Source organism: Lepidochelys kempii, chromosome 7 (assembly GCF_965140265.1).
Source record: "Lepidochelys kempii isolate rLepKem1 chromosome 7, rLepKem1.hap2, whole genome shotgun sequence".
Taxonomy (NCBI): Eukaryota; Metazoa; Chordata; order Testudines; family Cheloniidae; genus Lepidochelys; species Lepidochelys kempii.
This window is the reverse complement of record NC_133262.1, coordinates 104399621-104425080: the sequence shown is the minus strand read 5'-3', so window position 1 is coordinate 104425080 and position 25460 is coordinate 104399621. Positions and strand designations below refer to the sequence as shown.

Genomic DNA, 25460 nt, shown 5'->3' with positions numbered 1-25460 from the left:
GGTTTAGCAAACTCTTTTGAAAAAAATTCCCCATAGGCAAAAACTCAACATGCAGGAGTCTTAGTACAGGAGGGAATCTTTATGGAAAATCTGCAGTCAAAAAAAAATCTGTCCAGTTGGTTTTAAATTATAAGTATGTAAAATTGTATATAAAAAGCAAAACACACACACACACACATTGAGACTCTCTTTTGTACTCAGTTGTACCCAGGGCCAGTAGAAAAATTGAAAAAGTAACAAAACTGGCAAACATTTTAATGAACTTGTCACTTAGTTAAAATGGAAAGTTGCAGGGTTTTCCCACTAAGATAAACAAACAGGGATATCTTTAAAATGGTGCACTTTTCTATTAATTTCATTTACTGTTAAAAAAGTATATTATACTCCCGCATCACCTTTATAATAATAATTAATAAGTATTATTATTATTATACTTGATACTTTACTGATAGCGGACTCCTTCTGAAAATCCTAACAACTCCCAATGACTTAAATGGGGGCAAAGTCAGGCCAATCCTAAGCACTTTCGTACAGCACTCTGAACTCATAGGGTGCGTTTTTCAAATTTTAGATCAATCATCCAAGGATTTGAAAGCACTTCACACCCATTACAGCCCAGTCCACACTATAATTCTTAACTGTGATTTCGTACCCAGTTAGAGGCATGGTCACCTCAATCAATGACAAGAGACATAATTAATTTGGCTTCCACACAGCTGCTTTTCTGCCGATACAATTACGTTTGTCTGTCCATTCGAACCACGCTGCGTATCCCTATTTGTACCAAGGCATTTAAGAAAGTCTGGCTAGCAATACCAGAGGGCCTGAGCATTGAATACTGCACTTGATCCTGTTGAAGCCAACAGAAAGGTTCCCACTAATTTCAGTGGGCACTCTAACAGGCCCATGGTGCCCAGAAGACATGCACACATGAGGCAATACACACTGGGATGCTCTACTGCACAGACCATTGGGTGGAAGGAGCACTAGAACTTGCCAAACCAATTACACAGACACAACTAGGGGTCCTTTTCGCATGACCAAAAATAAAAGTGTGTTGGACCATGTAGCAGTACATGGTCAGCTCTGCCCCTGCTTTTTTACCCCACAGAAACATCCTCAGACTTCTCTGGTTGGATAGCCGCACCATGCTGAAAATTTCAGGCCACTGCACCAACAGCTTTACAGTTTTGTGCTACTTTCCTTGCTTCCTCAGCCAACAGGAGAAGAAGTCTCCCTTCCTGAAGATCTCTCTGACTCAAGGCTCAGCTAGTCTTGCTTCTCTCCCCGCACTTCCTTCCTGTGCCTCTCTTATCAGTCTTGAGCAGATGGACCAATTGTCTCTTTAGCTTGCCCAGTCCCCCAGTTAGATAATTAACTTCACTTACCCCAATCAGCCTTCTCCGTGTAACTAATTGCTGGAAGAGTGACCAGAGTGCAGACTCCCCTGTTAACTCCCTCCACTGTCAGAGGCCGGTATCAGAAAGACAGCCCCGCGCCAGCCTAGGCCTCTGGGGAGGTGAACCACTTTTATAGATATCACAGTTACTAACTGAATAACAGCAATAAAACAATAAGACTTAGTATTTATATGGTGGTTTTTGTCATCAAAGCTTTTCACAAATATAAATCAAAGAGACCATGAGCTCATGTTTTGAACTGGAAATTAAGTACCATGCTGCAAACATGGAAGACCCTGTATGATGAGACTTCCCTCCTCCTGACATCCCATGTTTTTCTGGTCTAGGCAACGAGATAGGAAAGTCTTGCTGATGGGCAAAGAGAAACATATTAGGTCATCAAGTCACACTTGCAGGAGCAATGCAGGATTGCTCCCTCTAGTATATTTTCTGTGGCTTTGTCCGGTGTAGTTTTAAACATCGTGTGCAACTGGGCTTCCACCACATCCCTTGGGAAATTAATTTTCAAAAACGTTAATAATTCGTTACTGTATCTACACAAGTTCCAAGTAACTCACAAGGAAAAAGTGGCTACACTTTGGAATCCAGGCTCAGTGGAGCAACTTATAACTATATCAGGAGACTGTGATGCAGTTTGGACATTGAGTCCAGAGGAATTGTTGAGCACTGAAATGTCAGACTCTGCTGATCAAACTTGTACTGGTTTTGCTCTTGTTTTAGACTCATTTGCCTTCAGCTATTTCATATTCCTACAGGTTGCTTGTGAAAGGAAGCCAAGTCTTATGTGACTTCAGTTACACTCACTGTTGGTATTAGACTCCCTTTGCTAACATTTGCACACAGAGATTTTAATATACTGCATTGGCTAAAGTACTTATTGCTGCATTTTTCATTGTTTTGCATTGGGTATTGTGATTGCAGGACTTCTGTCTATTCTGCACAAAAGATCTTTTGATATTATTTAGTGGGTTAATGAGGGCTTAACAGAAAGCTTCTAGCAAGGGATAATGGGGCTGATTATATAACGGCATCTTTTTAAAAGTAACTTGGCTTGACTTTACTGAGGTTATAGTGAGCTCCAGACAGCTGAGGTTCTGGCCTATTCAAGGTAGTAATGTGGTGGAGAGATGTAGTTCGCTGTGCAACTGGTGCTCTATAGGGTTTAATTTTAGATTTAACTGCTCTAATTTTAGATTTAACTTCTCTCACAGCACAGGACATTCAGGATGGACAATAACTAAGACTGTAAATTAATCACAGTTACTCATACAATTAACTCAAAAATTAATCACGATTAAAAATATTAATCGCGATTAATTGCAGTTTTAATTGCACTGTTGAACAAGAGAGACTACCAATTGAAATTTATTAAATATTTTGGATGTTTTTCTACATTTTCATATATATCTTGTATTCTATGTTGTAATTTAAATCAGTGTATATTTTGATTACAACTATTTGCACTGTAAAAATGATAAACAGAAGAAATAGTATTTTTCAATTCACCTCATACAAGTACCATAGTGCAATCCTTTTGTCCTGAAAGTGCAACTTACAAATGCAGATTTTTTTTTGTTACATAACTGCACTCATAAACAAAACAATGTAAAACTTCAGAGGCTACAAGTCCACTCAGTCCTACTTCTTGTTCAGCTAATAGCTAAGACAAACAAGTTTGTTTACATTTTTGGGAGATAATGCTGCCCTCTTCTTAGTTACAATGTCACCATAAATTGAGAACAGGCATTTGCATGGCACTTTTGTAGCCAGCACTGCAATGTATTTATGTGCCCTTCATGCTTCAGCCACCATTCCAGAGGACATGCTTCCATGCTGATGATGCTCGTTAAAAAAATAATGCGTTAATTAAATATGTGACTGAACACCTGGGGGGAGAATTGTATGTCCCCTGCCCTGTTTTACCCACATTCTACCATATATTTCATGTTATAGCAGTCTCAGATGATGACCCAGCACATCTTGTTCATTTTAAGAACACTTTCACTGCAGATTTCACAAAACACAAAGAAGGTAGCAATGTGAGATTTCTAAAGATAGCTACAGCACTGGATTTAAGAATCTGAAGTGCTTTCCAAAAACTGAGAGGGACAAGTTAGGAAACATGTTTTCAGAAGCCTTAAATGAGCAACACTCTGATACAGAAACTACAGAACCCGACCCACCAAAAAAGAAAATCAACCTTCTGCTGGTGGCATCTGACTCAGATAATGAAAATGAACATGCGTCAGTCCACACTGGTTTTCAAGCCAAACCAGTCATCAACATGGATGTTGTCCCCTGGAATGGTGGTTGAAGCTGGCACATAAATATCTTGCAACACCGGCTACAACAGTGCCATGAGAACACCTGTTCTCACTTTCAGGTAACATTATAAACAAGAAGCGAGCAGCATTATCTCCTGCAAATGTAAACAAACCTATTTGTCTGAGCGGCTGGCTGAACAAGTAGGACTGAGTGGACTTGCAAGCTCTAAAATTTTACATTGTTTTATTTTTGAATGTAGTATTTTTTTATGTAATTCTATATTTTTAAATTCAATTTTCACAATAAAGAGATTGCATTAAACTACTTGTATTAGGTGAATTGAAAAATACTATTTCTGTTGTCTTTTTATGGTGCAAACACTTGTCATCAAAAATAAATATAAAGTAAGCACTGTACACTTTGTGTTGTGTTGTAATTGAAATCAATATATGTGAAAATGTAGAAAACATCCAAATATATTTAAATGAATGGTATTCTATTATTGTTTAACAATGCGATTAATTGTGATTAATTTTTTAATTACTTGACAGCCCTAATAATAACTTTTAAAAACTGTACCTTTCTGAAATGCAATGTAAATATATTTTCAAAAAGCCCACAGAGCCTAAAATATTTTACTTAGAAAATCAGGTTCTCAGGACCTTAATTTTTCAAGGCAACCTCTACTTTTACAATTCATAGTAAAGTATATAGCAGCTAAGACGGACTCCTGAACATCTGAATGTCAGTGGTAAGGGTTTCCTCTAAAAATCCTGCGGACGCAGCTTTCTCTTCATTTTTGGCTGATCATATCAAGTTAATACCCAATATGTTATATAACTAGCATGAGAATGACTACACAAAATGTCAAATGTCAAAATGTCAAATTTACCTTTTATTTGAAATTTTATTCCTGCTATATATTTCAGTGGAAATATAAATTTTTATATTGTAACACATCTAATATTAAATCTGCAATAAAACAATACCAAAGGATACATATTTCCATTTAAACATGCAAGAGTAATAAAGTGGAAATTTTCCCTGCTTACTCATTTGTTTATTGGACATCTTCTAGACCAGTCCATATGCTTGGGTTATTGTTACAGCTGGTCAAAAACAGGAATATTTTTTGTGCAAAAATGCTTTCATCAAAAAATTTAAAAATCCAATTTTTTTCAACCAGCTTATTATAGTTTCTCCCAGCCTTCAGTGGGAGACAATAAAAAACCTTTTGATGACATCATGCCCTCATACACAGGGTCTAGCTGAAAGAGGGGGTCTAAACTGTTAGAGGAAATTTAAAATAATTAACAGGTACACACAGTTTCAGTCTTCTAGACCAGTGGTTCCCAAACTTGTTCTGCCGCTTGTGCGGGGAAAGCCCCTGGTGGGCCGGGCCGGTTTGTCTACCTGCCGTGTCCGCAGGTTCGGCCGATCGCGGCTCCCAGTGGCTGCGGTTTGCTGCTCCAGGCCAATGGGAGCGGCTGGAAGCAGCGGCCAGTACGTCCCTAGGCCCGTGCCACTTCCAGCAGCCCCCATTGGCCTGGAGCAGCGAACCGCAGCCACTGGGAGCCGCGATCAGCTGAACCTGTGGACACGGCAGATAAACAAACCGGCCCGGCAGGGGCTTTCCCTGCACAAGCAGCAGAACAAGTTTGGGAACCACTATTCTATACCAATCCAGATCCAGAATTCCCAAGAGCAGTACATATTTTTCAATTAGGAAAGATCAGTATCTAACAGCCGCATGCAACACCATCCTACTAAATGCCACAGACACCAATGCACCTACACTGATTTAGTGCCTAGAAATGGTATGTACTTGGGTCCAGTAGCTACCTTACAGGTCTCCAACAATGCCTCTCTTCTCTGTTTCCATGACAATGCTATTCTCACACCAAGGGACTAAAGGTTGTGGGATTTCACCCAAGTTAAAGTAAGCACCTTTGATGAGTTCTTTGATCAATTTTGAGATGGGTGTGTGGCCTTTCCTTGGCCCTTGACATAGAATTAACCACCTATTAATTTGTTAGTCCTGTCTGAGCAAAAGGCTCTATGGATGGCCAGGCAATCTAGCCTGGCATCTGTGGTCAAAACTTTCCAACTTACAGGGCACCCCTTTGATATGTGTTCACCAGTCAGACTCCACTCCAGGGGTCCCAGTACCTTTGGAAGGAGTTCTAGTCAGTTAGTTCTCTGAGTATATTTACTATTGGGACAGCAGGAACACCTGGGTTGGTTACATACAAATGGGCTGAAGGAACAACTGGGAAACCCCTTGGAAGCCCACTGCCATTAAGTCTAAGACCTGCAGACTGTATGATTCTGTGACTTGCAATATGGATTTTTGCAATCTGAGTGACTCACCAGCTGTGGATGCCCCACCCAGCATTATTCTAGGTTCAAATTTGGTGAAATTCTATAGACTGTACCCAGCTGATGGATTTCATGCATTGGTCTGCACTTCATCAGGCCATTTGCATGGAGCTTGCAGATATACCCAGGGGTATGAAGGGAACTAAAACAGCTGAATCCTCTAGTTTCTAAGATGATTCTATTGTTGTACCAATAAAATAAAAACCAGCAGGATCTTATTAAAGGGAAAAAGGCAAAATACCACATTTATTGTGAATACAGAAAGAATCATAGTAAGCAGTTAGTTATAGTTATAACATTCCATTCAATCTCATATTTATTCACACATTCATTCATACAAATACACACACACACACACACACAGGTTCTGCAAGGTTGTTATCATAGTTACCAGCCTTAGAGTTGCTCATGCCAAGCCACTGGCCAGGTGGCCTGGACATGAGGAGGGAGCAGGGCCTTGTCAGATGCTCATCTGATGCTCCTGGAAGTTGGTTTGCAGAATCAGACCCCAAAGTTCTCACTTTTTAGAGTCTATTTTTATAGGAATTTCTTCCTATGCCAGTCTATGGGAATTGCTTCATCATGCTGTTGCTGAATCAATCAGCAGATAGCACATTCCTGACGGCTCCAAGATGTTATCTTGTTCTTTGGTTCTCCCATTCTTGAGGCTGTTGGGTGGATTCCAGTCTGCCCTCCGGGGGGTCCTCTGGTTATTTCCACTTGACGCCTTCTTCAGCCGATGGACACTGGATTCTTAGGCTGGCACATCCCTGATGATTCAGTTATTATCCACACCAAGCATCCATCCACATACATCCTCTATCTCTATTTTAATCACAATGGTTAATACAACAAAAGGGCGGGGAGTCTCTGGGTGCTGTTTCTGTTGTTAGAGTATTGTTTTGAGTCTCTCTCTCTGTGAATTGCTTTGAGAATAGACCCTGTCTTAGAATGTACTAACACAATTAGCAGCTTGCAAGTTTCACACATAGAAGGAGAGAAACAGTACCAAAAACCAAGAGACCTCTTAATTAGTAATACCCTGGAATTTAAACTCTGGGGAATCAAACTCATTTGTGATTTTAATACAGAACTTCTTTAATATGATCCAACACTATTCCCTTTTTCCTGGCCAGAGGGCCTCTGCCTGTGCTAAGATGGGTGGCACCTCCTGACTATGTAGGCCTGTCCTGAGGCAGGCCTTGGTTCATTGAGCCCGACAGCAGCTGCTCAGTCTTTGCCATCTCTTTCTCTGAAAAGAAGCCCACTTTTGAAGGGCAGAGTAGCCAGTCTGGTTTAGACTACTGGTTTGCTGCCCACTACTTTGAACCACAGGAATCTCTTTGCTGAAACAGAGAAGAACAAACAGCTATTCTGATATTGTACGTGGGGATCCCAGATGTACCCCAGTGCTGATGCCAGGAATGCAGGCCTATCTGATTGTCCCTATCCTCTGGGGACCTGGCTGGACTGTTGCAGACATCTGACCGCTGCCCTCAATGTGCATGCCATGACAACCCAAGCCTGCAGCACCAAATCCTAACCCTCTTTCAGTCCAGCGGTTTCTTTAGGGCTGCTTCTCCTCCCCCCACTGCCATAGTTCCACTCATTGTGACCCCAGAGATGGCCTCATCCATCAGTACTCAACCCACAATGGCCTGGGAGGATAAAGAGCTCTAATATTCTAAATATAAAATGGAGATAGTAGTACTTACCTTCCCCACAGAGGTTTTGTGAAGCAACAGAAGGTGCTAAGTATTATTATCCTATTGCCACACCCTACTTGCCTCACTTCTTCCATTGTTATTGCCTAAGTTCACCCCTTATTAAAACAACTCAGTGTTGTAACAGCTATGCACTAGAAGTAATTATGTGATAGTGACCATATACAAATAAGCCATACTGTATTGCTGTGCATCTTAGACAATCTACTCAAGCTCAGGAGTCCAAGTACACAACGGTACACACTACGCACTAGATGTCAGTGTCTGGCCCAGGTATCCAAATGCTTTCTTTCATCCAGGAAATATATGACAGTCTTACCAAATCTCTTTGAGTGATACTTTCCCCTTAATTATGCTATACAGTTGCACTATAAACTTCCAAACTCTGTTCATGAAAGCAAGCAAGCCAGAGGGTAACAAAATATCAGGATCCAGTGGGGCTCAATAATAAGCCTAAACTTAATTTTTAAAGATTTTGAGAAATTCTTAAACAATGATTGATTCAGAAGGATCAGTAGTTTCAAATCACTAACTTTGCTAAGCTTCCGAGACGGTTAAAATGTAACAAGAAAGTCTATTGCATGAATAAAAAATTACATTTTACATAAATTAAATATATAATTCGATTAAATATGTTTATGTCTTTGCAGTGACATTTAAAATAGGAAGTGTTCATTTTCTGTTTTGAAAGGGGAAAAAACTCTTTCAAATGTAATTTGAAGCTGTCAAACCAATCTTCTTTACAGATCTTTTAAATGTCACATACCTTCGAAAGGGGGTGGCAGATTCCTTTTAAATATGCAATTGCAAACAGTCCAAGCTAAATCAAGAATTTATTAAAATATGCTACTGACATTTATACTGATTAAGTACAGCCCTTTACTTTCTTCCTTTTGATAGAAACCCTTACAAAAGATGTGTCACAAAATCTCATATTACCATACTTACTGTAATTCCATAACACTCAACCAGTCTTTACTAGGTGTCACACACACAACTAACTAGCAAAATCTGACTGCATGAAAAGAATCTGCCACTTGTTTTGTATGGAGGCTAATATGAAATTGTGGTCGCTTTACATGAAGAATTGTTGAGGGGGAGCTTCTTTGTTTTTATGATTTCTTACTAGCATGTCTGAAATTTATAATCAAAAATATTAACTGCACTTAGTTTAAATCAATTACAGCACTATACCTAATGGCTTTAAATGGAAGAGTGTATTAATCATAAGCATAAAGAAAAACCTACTAAAATTCAACTTTACATTAGTGACCTGTATGTTTTGTTTTATAATCTCAGTATCTATCATTGGGCCATGTTTTTAATTACTCTCAAGAAATGCTCTATTTCTTGTAATACAAAGGATAAAGGCCACATTTTAGAATGACTGTTACATATACTTGTTTTGGGGCTGGAGGTGGCGGCAGACATATTAGCTACAGGTGAACGTTCAAGTGGAACCACTATGCTAGCCCATGTTTTTAGTTTACTCCCTGTGACATACTGCACATTTTAGAGTAATATTTTCTGGAGTATAGAGAATTTAAAGATATTTTTCTTCTCCCCTATCATCGTGCAGGTGAACTGTATGTGCATAACTCTCATTAGCATTAATGGAAGTTACCAAATAAAGTTCTCCCCTGTGAAGCAACATTAAAAGGAAGGCTACAGTGAGCCTGTGTTCTCACATTAGAAAACAAAATATACCTCCTATTTTTCTATACCACCACAGGGGAAAATGGAATGGAATGAAAGAGATTAAGCCACAATTCCAATATCAAATCTGTTTTGTACTCTATAATTACTCAACAGAATGCATATAACGGTTACTCCTAGAGCATAGGAATTTGTTGCACATTATTTAAAGATTTTATCTTAATGCTCTCAACTTCCTGGTGCATAACACAGCAAATTACAGCACAGTCCTCATAAAATCAATCTTGCTCAGCACCCAATACTGGCTTACTTAAAGCTTATACTCCATATTTAAAAACAAAAATTACTAACAGGAGTCTTAGTACAGCAAAACCATGCATCAGCGCCAGCCACTAAGGACATGAAATAGCAACTTGGCAGTAGTCTGTGCTGATCACACTGTGGGTCTTTTTCGATGCAAGCATGCCCTAAAATAGCCAGTGCTACAATCAGCATTTTCTGTCACATTCACGTGTGAAGTTCACTTAGCCGGCACCGTCATTCCATAATGTGATTTTAACGTAGCCAAGAAAAGAAAAAGAAGAGGGAGGAGCTATGACCTGTTTGCATCTTAACATTGAGATGGTTGCTATGTACCTGACCCTGCTCCTACTGAAATCAATGGCAGAACTCTCACTGACTTAAAGGCTGAGGTATGTCAGCAACCCTGAAAAATCAGGCCACCTATTTAGGTGCCTAAATATGGATGTAAGGGCCTAAACTTTGGCACCCAAGTTTGAACATTCTGGTCTACATCCCCACCGTAATCTGACCCCCAACATCTGGTATACTCTTCCACTGTAGAAGACATATGCCAATGTCGTTAACTTAGAAATGTCAATAGAACAAACTTTTCCAAAGAAGAGCTTTTAAAGATTTCCTTCAACTCTGACGTTTCCTTAGTCGATATAATGTTTTTTATTTTAATATTAAAGTATGGTCTTTCTGTGAAAGGGACAATAGTCATCCTAGAACAACTGCTGCTTCTCCCTACTGTAGCATCTGCCTTAAAGACAGTTATATTATCGGGCTCTTAAGCTACCCAGCGCTGGAAACAGTGTTACTTTACAAAATAACTCCAAGTGCACTGGAGAACAGACAGAATAATTTCTCAGTGGGAAAGAACTATGAATATCAACATGTAATCTCTTCAAGAGCAGCTACTCTTTATTTTAGAGATCTACCAGGGGTTGAGTCCTTTCAGTTTAGTCTGCAGATATAATATAGATGATCAGTGTAATAAATGCAGTTTCAGTAAAACCCCTGAAAGTTTAATACAGCTGTAGCCAAGCACACTACTTTTTTTTAAGTTTTCCAAGAGATGCAAAATAAGCCACTCTTCCATGTATAAGAGCTTCTTCTTCTGTTCCTCAAAACTGTAACTTCTTTGTTTCAAACTCAGGTCAGCCTGGTCACCAGAGGAGACCCTGCATAAAAAACTTCCAGCATGCCATTCTCAGTCGTAAAAATTCAGGCATAGCACAAGCAGAGACAGATGTTCGAAGACTCAGTGCCTATACTGTTCTGGGTCCTGATCCTCCAAAGCTGCATAATGCCACTTCAGCATTGCTGAACATCCTCATCTCTCAAAGTGAGGGTGCTCAGCATCTTGTAGGACTGGATCCTTTCTGTTCTTGTCCAAGACCCAGATCAGCCCTTTTGCTTCCAGGAACAGAAGGGATCTTTTGCTGGCCCACATTCCCATCACTGCAGAGGGAGAAGAGGTCACTGTCTTGACAGTAGCAGCATCTCCCCACTCCTTACACATGGCAAAAGCACTTCCACTAGGGCTATGCTGAATTTTGGGCTTACAGGAGCGGACAAAGCAGGGCTTTAACCTCTCTTTGTCTTCTGCAGATCTGTAATGCCCCCACATTGTTTCCATGGCTACTAATGCACAAACGCCGGGGCTCCCATCCAAAAGTTACAGGGAAGGCAAATGAACAACACAAAGTGGAAGTCTTCCATTTAGTCAGCCCCTGCCCACACTGATCTAGGGTTTCCTCTTCTTGTGGATCCTCCTAAATCCAGATGGCTGAAAACTCCACAGCTCCAAGCCCATCCTCTTCTCTGTACAAAGGACTCCAGTCAACCCTGAGTTATTTTCCAGCCTCTTGTAGCTCCTTGCACAGGTTTTATCAAAGAAGAGAGTACTCTGGATTAAGAGAGGATCCCTTTCCCCTTTTGGCTATTTAAAGAAAGGAAGAACTACTCAACAAATGTGTTATCAAACCATGATTTCCATGCTGCCACCTATTATGCCGTGAAGACTTGGAGAGAAGCATTAACTAGTGCTTGCATAGGTTGATGAAATGCCATTTATAGTCTAGATAGCATACTAAGCTGTCTTTTTTGGGGTTGGGGAGAGGGGCTGAGGTCAATACTAGTGTACTGCAGTTTGAAAAGGTATGAAATCTGTCTGATGAGTTTCCAGAAATTTTAATTAGGGAATGCTTTGCTGCCTGGCAAGAAAATCTTGGTTCCTTTGTTCAGAAATTTGTTTAGTTTTACGTAACCAGACATGCAGATGCTTCTATTTTACCTAGCAGAAGAAAATGATTATCAACCAAATAATTATCGATCAAAGGCCTCCTCAGGTTCTGAAGAAGAATGGTTCATTTTAGAAGTAAAGTAGGAGGAGTCTGTTTTCAATATGAACTCAGTATCCAAATTTAGGTAACTAACCAGCAGTTGAGATGGATACTAGGAGCTCTATGAATCTTCTCCTTACAATCTCCCCATAATGGCACAACCATAGCAGAAGGAAAGCTCAACTAGTCACAATCGGTGTGTGCCTATAGAACTATGCAAGGGCACTTTTATTGGTCAAACGCTGTATGGCTGAGACACCCAAGAGAGTCATAATGTAGAAGACTGTTTTCTTTACAGTGATAATTTAAAAAAAAAACAAAAAACCAGTTTGGGAATAAACTTGTCTGTTCATCTGCAATCAATCACGCTGCTAATTTTATTTCAAGATACTTTTAGCAACCCATGATTTTCTAGCACAGAAGAGGAGACACCGAAACTAAGGGCCCAACACAGTAAACAGTGCAGTTCTATAGTCACAGCATTTCAGAGAATTTAGTTCAATACAGTCAAATCAGTCAAATATAAACCTGAGTGAAGCACTATATGTTTTTAAACTCCTTTTTTCCTGTACACAATTGACCTCCAAGCCCTTAGGACTCAACAGTGAACAACTACGAGTTCTGTAGCCAGTTAAAGCTGAACGTCAGAATATATGACCTATAGCCAGAATTTTCTCTAAGTTCCTGCAAAGTCCTCCACAAATGGAACTCCCACAACATCTCCAGGAGCTCCAGTGCCAGGATCAATTCCCTCTCTACATTTCAAAGTTTGTCCCTGACCTGTCAGCAACTCTTAACTTCATCAGCAGGCTGGCCCTTAAACTACACTACCTCTCAAGCTTGCTGGTTAAACTGAGCACACCAGTCCCACTTTCACTTCCATCTAAAACACTTACACAGTGCCACTGCATTCAGCAGCACCCCAATATTTAGATTCCCAGCTGATGCACAGTTTATCCTTCGTTGCTCATTTTGTTTTGGTTTGATTTGCAAGCAGAAGGGGAAAAGTGTCAGGTTAGTTATTTTAAAACATACTATATAACAAAAAAAACCTGCAGTGTATCTGATTATGCAGGCATTTCTCCTGCAGTAACATGATATGATTAATGTGAAAGACATTGGGGTCAGGTTATTTTTCCCGTGCAAAGCGTGCATTATTTTTTTATCCGTTTGCTTAAATTTCCAACTGAAACTTAAAGCCAACAAATCAGGGTGGCCTTCCCTTTTATTTCTCCTCCTCCTTCAGTTCTAGCCAATAGAATTATTTATTTAGTTACTTACTGTATCTGAAACGCCGTAAATTGCACTGCTACCTAAGTCACAGAGGGAATTCCTTTAAACATGTACTGTAAGTAAAAATCCATAAATAACCTTCGGCAGCCTACAATAATCATCTACACAACAAATTCACTTTCATTCCTGCTTTTAAACTAATCTTCCAGCTAACAAATCAAAACAAGTACCAAAACGCAATTATTCCATTGTGATAATGATCTTCTAACACTTGGATTGTACCTATGCTTATTTGCTCCCACCAAACAGGCTTTTGTTAAAGTTGTACTGATAAGTGCAGAGGACAACGGGGTGGCGGTGGAGGTAATACAGGGAAACAGTGCAACTTGGGTCCGATTGTCCATTGCCCTGCACCTTTTGTATTCAATTACACTCGTGTAAGGTTGGTGTAAAATGCTGCCAGATCAGAATGTTAATATAAATTACTTTACAATCTTCAGGGCAATGGAGAATCAGGCCTCCTGTGAGTACATGATCCTAAAAGATGGCTACACTACCGCAAGAAATGCAACTGCAAAATGAAGTCAGGAATGAATCTGGTATTAATTGGATCAGAAGGCCAGGAAATGTTTTGCAAAAGACATTCATGCAGGACAGCTGTAGCCAACATAGGTTTTACCCTCTTTATGAATCTACTTCTTGTTTCCTGAAACTAGCCCTCATCATTAATATCAAACACATTTCATCTGCTTGTCTTTCCTCCTTATAGCTCAAATGTTAATGGTGCATCATAATTCAGACAGCTGGTAATCTTCCACAAGACCACATCACACCAGCGCCAAATACAGGGGAAAAGTTCAGTGTTTATACTGAAAAACATGAACAACTGACTTTAACTCAGGTCTGGGATGAACAAGGTAAATGACATGGATAAATGAAACCAAACAAAGATATTGACATGTCAGGTTATGTTATTTCATATCGTCTTGTAAAGGGACAGAAGTAATACAACAGAAGATGGACAGCGTCAATAAAAAGCTAGATGCAATGAGCTAAAAATAAAACACACACAACTAAACTTGACTCAGCTGCCTGCCTCCTGAATAATCAAATGCACAAAACTTGGAGAAAAAACTACAGTAATTAATTTACATATTCAGTATGGTAACACATATGCTGTATCACAGAAAAGGAATCACATCAAAAGGTAAAAGGTATGTATCAGAATCATAAAGGTGCAACATTCTTCGGCCAAGAGTCCAAATACTACATTGAAGGTGACAGTTATGGCCCAATCCTGCAAGATACTACTTATATCTTGAAAGATATAACTAGTACTAAATATCTGATCTACTAGATATACTAGATCAGTGGTCCCCAATGCAGTGCCTGCGGGTGCCATGGTGCCCACCGGGACGTTTTTGTGCACCCGCAGGACACACCAGCGCCGACGGTTCTTGCCACTGCTGTTTTTCAGCAGCATTTCCGCGGTCAGTTTTCCAGCAGCCGCACTCGGTGGCGGCATTTCAGCGGCGGTGTGTCCAGCGCCCGCCACAGCTTTCTGTGATGTTCACAAATATACACTAACATTTAAAGGGTTAACAGTTTAGGTTCTGATACAGCAAAGACAAACACATGCTTAACTTTATGCACCATGGGTAGTCCCATTGACACACTACTCACAGTGCATAAAGTTAAGCATGCCTTTGATGGATCAAGATCATAAGACCCAATTAGTGGGTTCTTTCACTGGCACTACGCCTCAGAAATGCACCCACATCTCAAAAAGGAATAAAAAAATTGAGTGTTAGTTTGAATTTCCTGTTCATTCCCACTTACTGCAGTGCTTCTAAATTTAAATCTTTATAGTTTAACAAAAAATCACTTGGTGCTTTTTCTTTAAGTTTCTAATAAAACTGGACTGTCAGAAGGAAACTTGCCACAATAGACCATGCTATGGACTGGATAAGTAATAAAATCCCTAAAATAAGGGGGGGAGGGGGAATTATAATGAAAATGACGATGCATCCCTAACATAAGGGGCCCTGTAATTTCATTACATTGCTAAGCAGGTTTTTTCCTTTACTCCAAATACCTGGATGCCACTTGAAGAAATAAACACAAACTGCAACATACATATTATGTATAGGCACATAAAGGATGACAGAATAACATCTCTGAAATACAGTTAAATTCCAATCTATGATGAATCAATTCTGTTAGAGTCATTAGGTAACTGTTGCTAAATGAGTGGCCAGAATCTTCTGAAGCTCATTCTAACTGATCCTACCTCTGAGTTTTTTCTGTATTTTTTTCCCTTCAGTATGTTCTGCTTTACAGTATTCAAAACAAAAGTGACATCTTCCCTGTTTGATGACACAGAAGCTGACTTTAACAGTGCATTGCTGGCTAATGCTTATATTGCACTGGGAATCAAATGACATGGATTATTTCCCCAACTCTGACACAGACTTGATATGTGATCTTGGGCAGTTCACTGAACCTATTTATGCTTTGAGATCCTCGGGTGAAAAAGCTCTTGGAAGTCCTAGTATAACATCTGTTAGAAACTCATTCCCCAACACTGGCTGTTTATTGAGTTTGTAAGAAAGGTAAGAAAAATCCATAAGAAAAAGGCTAGTATAATAAACTTTAAGTAACAGTAACACTTACCATTGTTATGGCTCTACTTCTGATTTCCAAGATCTGCCCCATATGCCCCAGCAAGTTAGTCACATTCTGAACAGATTCAATGTTCTTTGATTAATCTCCACACAAGTTATTTTATCAGCTCACTTCTTGGCCTTCTGGCTAAGATCAATGTGAATATTATATTCCCTATGATTTGAGAGGCCTTTCCCACTCTAGCTACGATGATGTTACAGTGGTTATCATTAAACCCCCAACACTTGGTAAGAGTTACCATACACTGGGACGCACAGACAGCTTCTGAAGGCCTCCACTAATCCTGGGATTTAGAAATAAGGAGAAGAGCCCCAGATTTCATTAAAATAGAATTTCTAAGTCTCTTTCTTACAAAGATATCCTTGAAAATTGGAACTGATCACTAGGGCTGAACTCTTGTCACTGATTTCAGTTACTCACAGTCCCCTCACAGTCAACCGGGGCTGGCTTTTGCGACCTGGGACAATTATAGCCAGAGGTCCTTTATTTTTAGGCAGATTCCAGATGAGCTCAGAACTGTAGGGGGCAATTTACTAGGTTACTAGGGTTGGCACTAGACTCCAACAAGCTCCAGATCAGCTTGCTCACTGCAGCTGAGACATCTCCTTTGTTGAGCAGCCAGAGCCAGGCAGCTCAACTGCATGTAAGGCAGTATGGCCTGCCCTAGTGGGCCGATCGACTGACTCAGACAGTAGCACTGATACCTGCTGCCTCGGTAGCCTTTGTCAAGCCATATAAAGCAAGATTTACCAACCTGGGTATCTCAAGTTAGTACCTGCAGATTTATAATCCTGAATGCCTGCAATTTCCAATTTCTATTTAATTATAAAAATAGGATTGTGGGTGCAACTTATGATAGACAAACATAAGTTTATTTTCTTCTCTTTGGGAGGAGTATGTATAGGAACCAGTAATACTTTTTCTAAAGGAAGTGAGGAGGGGGAAGCTGCTAGCTTAGTGCTTCACAGGCCTGGCAAAAAATGTTAAAGCCGGCCCTTGTGGTATCTGAGATAGCACAGCTTCCCCCTATTATTTAGAACAGGAAATTACTGTGGAAACTGTTCTTAAAAACTGTAAGCTCATCAGAGCAGGTGCCATATCTTCCTTTGTGTTTCCACAGTGCCTAGCACAATGGGACCCTGGTCCCAACTGGGATGCCAGGGAATACCACAATATAAATATTACATAATTAACACAACCGGAACCTGTAGGTACTATCTTTAGACTGAAGTGCCATCAATCAGAATATCACCATCCAATGGACTCCAAGATACAGTTTGTCTTATTTTCTCAGGTTTGCAATCAGATGGTGAATCTGCTCACCCTCCATACACATTCAAGAGTCTCCTTCCTCAACCAACTAGTCAACAAAATAGGAGAAGATAAAGACCAGCAAGACATACTTAACTAGCAGGTGTGACATGTGGAGTCACATGCATTCATCTGCTTCTTTACTGAGGTTGCAGGGAGGAAGGGGAAGTCTCCCACCTAGTTGTGGAGACACAAAGTAATCTGATCGATGTCTTGGAAGCAACATGAGAACAATGCTTCAGTCATCAAGTCGGGTAGAAGACAGCAGAAAGAGGAAACACCTGTATCTATGGGTAAGCTATTTCTGATGGCACGGAGCACTGGGATAGGATGTGTCCTGAGATAGGTAGGACTAACTAAGGGTGGACACAAATATCCCAGGCATACAGCAGGACAGAAATATTCAGACTAAGCCTGTATCAAGTATGTAAAAAATCCTTAAATAGAGCTATAAATGTCAATCCTTTGCAACATTGGCCAATGATAATATATCCATAGCTATCCCTTGCAAAAACTGCTCTTCTTTATCAGACTTGCCCACAATCCAGCACGTATTCAGTGCACATCTTCAGGGCTGCCAGGGGCAGTATCACATTTGGAAGGACTTTGCTGACTGGAGCCACTGTTGAGCATCTCATTGTTTTAATGCGGAGTTTGGAAATGTTTGGATTATACATACATCTGTCCCTTTAACTTACACCTTGGAGGATAAAGCTGAGCATTGTGCAGCACGCAAATGGAACATGGATGTCTCTCTCCATGGAAGACTCCCTCCTCCCCCACAGTAAATTAAATAGCTTGCTAGCTGGCTATCAATACAAACTGAAGCCCGTCTGCCACATACATACGTACGTGTGTGTGTGTGTGTGGCACTGCTTATCCATCTACAAAACACGCCACATGCCAGCTGTCTGACTTACGCTAAGTTGGAAAAGAGGCAAGAGGATTGGGGTAAAGAGTGGGGGGAAAACAAAACAAACCCCCAGCACAGTTTAAAAGATTTCTTCCTGCTCACCGTTTTTATTTGCTTTTTTCCAGTTTCTATAGGAATTGTCTTCTCCCCCACTCTACACAGTGCTCCTTATTGTTAATAAGGCAACACTTGGTGTATATCCAGGAGTTAATTCTGAGTTTCCCTCTTAGGTACTCACCTACCCTTTTTCCGATTACTTGTTAACTCCCAAGCCAAGTTATTCAATGGGAGGCAAAGGAGCTCAGGTGGGATAGGTAGGGAGATGAGACTGCTTGCATCTCTCAGTTCTATGTGTCACAAGGCTCCCCCAAGAAGTCATATGGTAAATACAAAATGTTTTAATACCCACCAATCTATTCCAAAAATGCCACGAGACACACACAGAATCTCATTATGCATGCTGTCAACAGTGTGTCACCTGAATAGAGAAGTAAGTTTTTAAATTTTAACTGCATACACTAAATACTGTGATACATATATACTTTATTTGATTTACTGCTCCGCAATGCTTTTCTTCAATCTCTTGAAGGTAATTTTTCTCTAAAGCAAAACTGCTTAATTGGCAAGTCTACAAAATGTAATTACATTGCGTACAAGTTACAATATTGCTTATGGGAATATCACTGTTCACGCATTCTGCTTTATTTTGTGTTTAATCTCTATTAAGAGATCTGTATGAAAATAGATAGGTGCTCCTGATTTTATAAACATGACATATCATTCAGTCATTTCCCTACTAATCCAAGCCTAAATGCAATCCAAAAAAAAAAACAACCCATCTTGGATTAGTTCAGTACAGCTGAGTTAATAACAAAAGTCTTATATTTTCCTCTAAAGAAAGTTCAGTACTGGGACATCAAAAAAGCTGAACCTCTCTGGGCTTATGTTTGTCATGTCCATTATATGAACAAAATGGTAAGAGGTAAGAGCATTGTACAAAGGAATATTTGGCTTTTAAGGATATGAAACCAAAACCCTCAAAACATTTCCCAACAGGATCTTGGCCATCACATCTTTATTGTAAAAGAGGCATAAGAATGCAGTGCAGCTTTACAGAAATAGATGTCTAATGCCAACTCTGTGAATAGCACCTGATATACTGAAGTCAACAACAATCAATGAATGCGGCCTTTATCTTGTGAGCTCTCTTTTCTGAGCAGAGTATCAGATTAATAATACACATCTTTCTCTTAGTTGAGAGTCCTATCAGTCATTCAACCTGCAAGCTATTCTGCATTTGAGTATACTTGTCTTATGCCCCTAGATGACCTTCACTCGTCAGACTATCACAGTCCTGATTGCAAATGTATCCAGTTATGCCATTTTGCACTAAGAATTATTAACACCATAATAGGCCCTGATACTGCAAACACTTAAGTGTGAGTAATTGTACGCATATGAGTAGACCTGTTTGCAGATGGGCCTTACTGTGTACTCTGGTTAAATATAACAACATTGGTATTATACATAAGTGCCTTAAAGGTTTGTTTCATTTGCATGAATCTTGAGATTAATGTTGTTTGTTTGTTTAAGCTAATGCACATAAAGCCAAATGCCTAAAATGTCTTCAATTCAAGATTTGCTTTACTATTGTGTTTTTAATTCCACTGGCAAGTTCATATTTTGCTCCAATCTCACTGTAAAGAAATGAAGTTGTCCAGTCTACAATATTTTGAACTACTTAAAAAGTTACAACGTACATCAGTATTTGTTATTGTTTATCCAGTCACAGTTTGATCTGGTTTACTTCTTTCATTATGACACAGCTTTTAATATGTTCAGTTTTAGACTTAAAATGCGGTTCCTGTATATTCAACGGATGTCACGCAAAAAGCTTTAGTGCCTCAAAGGCTTTTGTGAAGTAAGTGAAATCCAGCTGTTGATTTTTTTTAAACTAAAAATAAATGTCTTTCTTGATAACTCCAGCCTCACCCTTAACAGCTAATGCTCAGCCGCACAAAGTGTAGATAAAAAAAAAGGATGTAAACATTGTTAGAGTGCTCTTTCTACAGTGTTTTGTGATGCATGATAAAGTATGATCTCAATACTATGTGGAGTCTTAGGAAGCTTAGAGTGCATACAAAAGGTTACAATCTCAAAACTCAACTTCTTACCCTGTCAGTTGGAAAGGTGCCCAGACATAAGTAACACTATTCAAAATCTCGCTTTAGAAGACTTGAACTGTGGTTTTAAATTGTTCATTTTTAATTGTTTTGTACTTGTTCTCTTTAAAATGCAACACACACTCTCTTTTTTGTTGCATTGATCACACTATCACAGTTTATTTAAATTTAAGATCCATTTTAGACCCCATTTCAGTCATTTGTACTTTTTTTCAAAAGTTGATCATGGGTGCTGGGGGGGGGCGGGGGTTCCCGCAATTATGATGGCAGCTAAAAAGTGTTTTAAAGTTTAAACAAGTTCATTCAGTTGTGTAAATGACTTGACAATCCAGTAAGAAATTTTTTCCAGACATTTTCTGCACTTAAACTAAAGAAGGAAAGTTCATATTTGACACGTGTTGTCCCACATATGGAATGTGACCTTTGCTAATTTCTTGTCTGTTTGAGTCCACAGTGGTATTTACCAGGTGCTGACACTGCAGATAGTTCATCATTCTCATTGCTGCAATAGATTTTTAAGATCTTGAGGACTTAACAATTGAGCAAAGAGAAGAGTACAGAATTAAGACCCTGCAATCTTTACTAAGTGTTATTCACTAAAGGACAGACTCTGCAAACTTTTACCCTTGTGAGAAGGCCTTATCCTATGTGAGTAATCCTATTGAAGTAGACTGGAGATGCAGGTCTACAGCACCTGTGGAAACCTAGCAATTTTCATTTAAATGTCAATCTTTTTATAGATGATAAAGTCAGAAGGGATCACTGTCATCACCAAGTCTGACCTCCTTAATAACACAGGCCTTAGGAGTTCCCTGAATACATTCCTGTTTGAACTAGAGCCCATCTTTTAGAAAAACAACCAATCCTGATTTAAAAATTGGCAATAATGGAGAATCAACCATAAACTTTAGTAAATTGTTCCAATAATTAACTACCCCACACTGTTAAAAATTTGTGCCATACTGTTACTCTGATTTTGTCTAGTTTCATCTTCCAGCCACTGGATCATGTTATACCTTTTCTGCTACATTGTAAAGCCCTATATTATCAAATTTATTTTCTCCACATAAGTACTTACAGACTGTGATCAAGTAACCCCTTAACCTTTTCATTGTTAAAATGAACAGACTGAGCTCAAGTGTATCACTATAAGGCATGTTTTCTAATTCTTTAATCACTTTGATGGCTCTTCTCAGAACCTTCACCAATTTATCAACATCCTTCTTGAATTGTAGACACCAGAACTGTACACAGTATTCCAGTAGTGGTCACATCAGTGCCAAATACAGAGATAATATAACCTCTCTACTCCAATTCAATATTCCTATTTATACATCCAAGGAATACATTCAACCTTTTGGCCACAGTGTGCACTGGGAGTTCATGTTTAGCGGATTTTCTATCCTCCACACCCCTCATATTTTTCTGTCTCTTAATCCCAGGATAGAGGCCCACCTGCATTCCTTATTCCTAGATGTATACATTTACAATCGGCCATATTGAAACACAAAATATTTGCTTGTGTCCAGCTTACCAAGTAATCCTGATCATTCTGTATTAGCAGTCTGTTCTCTTCATTATTTACCACTCCCCCAATCTGTATGTCATCTGCAAATTTTCAGTGATGATTATGTTTTCTTCCTGGACATGAATCAAAATGTTAAATAGTATAGGACCAAGAACCAGTCCCAGAAGCACTCCATTAGAAACACCTGCTCAATTATGATACCCTGTTTACAAACTACATTTTGAGATCTGTTAGCCAGTTTTTAATCCATTTAATATGTACCATGTTGATTTATATCACTCTAGATTTTTAATAAAAATGTAATACAGTACCAAGTCAAATGGCTTACAGAAGTCTAAGTATATTACATCAACACTACTTTCCATAAATCCATGATGACTGACATTAATAATATTACCTTTCTTTAATTTTTTTTATATATTGAGTTCTGTATCAGACGTTCCATTATTTTGCTCTGATCAGCATCAGGCTGACAGGCCTTTAATTGCCATTTACCCTTTTAAAACACTGGCACATTAGCTTTCTTCCAGTCCTCCGGAACTTCCCCACTGTTGAAGACTTACTGAAAATCAAAATTAACAGTCCAACAAGCTCCTCAGCCAGCTCTTTTAAAACTCTCAGATGCAAGTTATCCAGACCTGCTGATTTTAAAAAGGCCTAACTTTAGTAATTGTTTAACATTCTCCTGAGTTATTGTTGGAATGGAAATTATTTCATCGTATGATATAAATGTATCATGTTTTTTTCCCAAATACAGAACAGAAATATGTATTGACCACTTCTGCCTTTTCTGCATTATTCTTGACAATTCTACCACTTCAGTCTAGTAACAGACCAACACAATGTTAGGATTCTTTTTGTACACGATGCACTTAAAATACTCCTTATTTTCCTTCACTCTTCCAGCCATAGATTTGTCCTCATGTTCTTTGACTTCCCATATCAAATTTCTACAGTTCCTAGCTTCTGATTTATATTCATGACCATCTTGCCCTATTACGTACCTATGTTTGAAAATTTTGGCTGTACTGCCACAGATAGATACTTTTAAAAAAAAATGCATAAACAGCCTGAAAAACACCAGAACAAAGGCTGGAATGGAGGTAAGCGAAGGGATGCAACATGGAAAAAGGAAGTTTTGAGAATAGTTTTCAAGAAAGAGATTGAAGAGTCATAGTGTACCAGGTCAAGCAGGATATTCTCAGAATAAGGGGTGGCATGAGGTAATTCACATAACCAACTGTGGGAAGAGATGACAATGGGCCTGTTCCTGTGAGGTGCTCTGGCCTCAATTCTCAATGAAATCAAAGTCAATGGGATATAAGGGATGCTCAGCAACCCGTAGGATAAAATCTCTTTGTCATCACTTCCCACAAGTGGCTCTGTATAATACTCAGGGTCAGGTGGGTCAAAGGGCAGTCCAGATCAGTGGTCAGAATTCACATAAGAGGTTTGATAGCTAGGAGATCCAATCCAAGGAGAATGTACAGCGAGGTAGTTGGCAGGGTCAAGTGAGGCAACAAGGCAGGGCCCAAGCAGCAACTAACAGGCAGTGGCTTGTTGCTCAGACAAGGCCAGAAAGGAAGCAAAAAGTCTATATATTGTCACCAGAGTCAACATCATGTGACCAATCAGGAAGCAGGCTGCGGAATCCTGGAAGCTGGCCCACCCACATCTGTGAATTCCGCAGTAAATGAATGCATTGGTGTGGTATGATGGCCAAGGCTGCTTCCCAAGAATCCAGTGGGACTGGGTACAAGGCCAGGGTTTGACACCAGGATTCTCACACTCTGGATTTCCTCATGCTGCCCCCATCTGGGAGTATCCTGCTGTACCATGAGGTTTCACTCCCTTTCTTCAAAATTCCTTTTTCCTATGTAGCCTTCCATCACTCACTCCGCCCCATGCAATTTTATCTGTTTGATACCTTGCCAAGTAACCAAGTACTGACTCCCTGGGCTTGTCCAGTATCTCTGCATTAATTCTATGGGAGACTTATTAAGTTTGATTCCAGCTTCTGATACATGGTGCTCCTAGGATTCCATAGAAACAGCCAAGTCACCTGCAGCCAGACCATCAAGAACTGTGACTGCGTCAGATTTCATACTCTAAGCAAAGTCTGGCCTGGTGTTTAGATTAGATGGGACACCTCCTCAAAAGAAAAAAAGTCTGAGAAGATACATTGTGAGTTGTTTTTTGTGGATCAGCCTACAACTGTAATTCCACCTCCTATGGAGACTCTTCCAAATGCGGGATTATACTTCATCCTTCCAACACCAAAAACTTTTTCATCTCTTTATTTTTCATATTTTTGCTTTTCAAATAATGCACAAGAAACCATGTGGAAATAAACTGTGCATCAAAACAGAAGCGTCAATGTACAAAAGTTAGGAAATCCAGAAAGTGCTCAGATATATATAGTAACCTCAAAACTGTCCCCTTGCATGCATATGTTGCAGTACTGTCATTTGTTGCACAAAATGAATGGTATGGGAAAAAAAAGACAAAAATACTACATCTGTGCTTCTAATGTTAGAAAAAGAGTTTCTGTTCTTTTCTACGACATTATATTACATACCTTTTAGTTTGCCATAGTCCTCTGTTTGTGATCTTATAACTATTGTATTACGGCTACATCTACACTACGAGCTAGGAGTGAGTATCCCAGCTTGCACAGACATACTTGTGCTAGCTCTCATCTGAGCTAACACACTAAAAACAGTAGTGTAGCCATGGCAGCACGGAGAGTGGCAGCGGTGGCACCATGATAGCAGCCCCAAGTACAAATCCATCTAAACCTTGTGGGCACGTACTCAAGGCTGCCAGCACATGCCACGCCTGCTGTCGCTGCTACACAACTATTTTTAGTGTGCTAGCTCAGATGAGAGCTATCACAAGTATGTCTACAAGAGCTGGGAATGACACCCCCGACTCATAGTGTAGACGTAGCCTAAACGAGCAAAGGGTAGAATGGCACATTGGGGGCAAATAATACGGTGATGTACAACAGGATTTCACTTATTTCTGTAATCTTAGCATTACACATATTTTGTATTCCTGCATTTCATATATGTTGCGAGATCGTGTAATGAAAGACCCTATTATAATATACACTAAAAAAGGAAGGAGGAAAACCATGGTTAATGAGGATACCCTAACACCTAACATTTTCTGACTCTCGGGTATGTAAACTCTCACCCATAGTGCTGCATTTTAACACTTCTGAACACATAATATAGTATGTACTAGTGGCATCGGCTAAAACATACAGCAAACATACACAAGTTACAGAAGCTTCAGATATTCTGCAAGAGCATGGAAACCAGATGAAACACTTTTACACATAAGAGACTGAATTTAAACTTGGGGCCGATTAGTCTAACTTTAGTTTAGATCTGTCAACTTTTCAATACAACTCCCAATATTTGGGCTAAAATATTTGCTCAAGTTTCAGATGGGGTAAATGGCCTGGGATCAAAGTACCAATTGGTATCTGATTCTCTCCATATGCCAATCCCACCAAAAAGTTTTC

General features: G+C 39.5%; 1 protein-coding gene across 17 annotated transcripts in view; it reads right to left on the bottom strand.

The window, feature by feature from the left end:
• The window catches only part of CTBP2 (C-terminal binding protein 2), a 231161-nt gene that overhangs the window by 194186 nt on the left and 11515 nt on the right, over window positions 1–25460 (bottom strand). For 14 of the 17 annotated variants that reach the window (XR_012160053.1, XR_012160052.1, XR_012160054.1 and 11 more), the window contains exon 2: window positions 21935–22041. The exons of 2 other annotated variants lie outside the window; for them this stretch is intronic. The gene's annotated coding sequence lies outside the window, so the exon portion shown is untranslated. Of the gene's footprint in view, window positions 1–17396; window positions 17421–21934; window positions 22042–25460 lie in introns of those variants that run through there. One more of the 17 variants, XM_073354094.1, reaches the window with a different exon arrangement.